We start from the raw sequence: 1,010 nt of genomic DNA, 5'->3' as shown, positions 1-1,010 counted from the left end.
GGGGGGAGAGAGAGAGAATAGATAGAAGAGAGAGAGAGGGGGAGGGAGAGGGGGGAGAGAAAGAGAGAATAGATAGAAGAGAGAGAGGGGAGAGAGAGAGAGAATAGATAGAAGAGAGAGAGAGAGAATAGATAGATGAGTGAGAGAGAGAATAGATAGAAGAGAGAGAGGGAGAGAGAATAGATAGATGATAATGGGATGGATGCAGCTGCATTTGTATGAGACTGGAGGAAGAGAGAGAGAATAGATAGAAGAGAGAGAGAGAGAATAGAGAGGGATAGAATAGATAGATGAGAGAGAGAGAGAATAGATAGATGAGAGAGAGAGAGAGAATATATAGAGAGAATAGATAGATGAGAGAGAGAGAGAGAATAGATAGAAGAGAGAGAGGGAGAGAGAATAGATAGATGAGAGAGAGAGAGAGAGAGAGAAGATAAAAGAGAGAGAGGGTGAGAGAATAGATAGATAAGAGAGAGAGAGAGAGAATAGATAGAAGAGAGAGAGGGAGAGAGGGAGATAGAATAGATAAGAGAGAGAGAGAGTAAATGGTAAGCTGCTGGAGTCTGCACGGTACTTGTATTGAGCAGGAAGTTCAGGGAAGTTGTGCTGAGAGAGTTGGAGCTGTTCTGAAACATGATGACTGTAAGTGTTTGGGCAAAAATGTAAAAAAAAAACATTTGCTGGGCAATGTGTAGTTGTATTTTAATCTGGATTCATTATTGAAAACATGTTTGAGAGTGTAATACTACTTTAAAATTGGAGTGCCTTGTGCATGCCACTGTGAGCTTCTTACAATGTGCATTGAAAGGTGAATAATAATTATTATTACCATTATTATTATTAGTAGTAGTAGTAGTAGTGCTATTATGTGATATCTATGTTATGGTAGACTGGGTCTCTGTGGAATTGGGGGTCAATAAAGGGGTACTTTATATATATACAGGGCTCGAAAATCCACTCGTCTGCTCGTCTGTGACGAGCAGACAGTGGAGCCCGACGAGCAGCTTCCC

This window comes from Nanorana parkeri, unplaced genomic scaffold, assembly GCF_000935625.1.
Source record: "Nanorana parkeri isolate BGI_ZX_2015 unplaced genomic scaffold, ASM93562v1 scaffold1, whole genome shotgun sequence".
Taxonomy (NCBI): Eukaryota; Metazoa; Chordata; class Amphibia; order Anura; family Dicroglossidae; genus Nanorana; species Nanorana parkeri.
Note: the sequence above shows the minus strand (reverse complement) of the source record.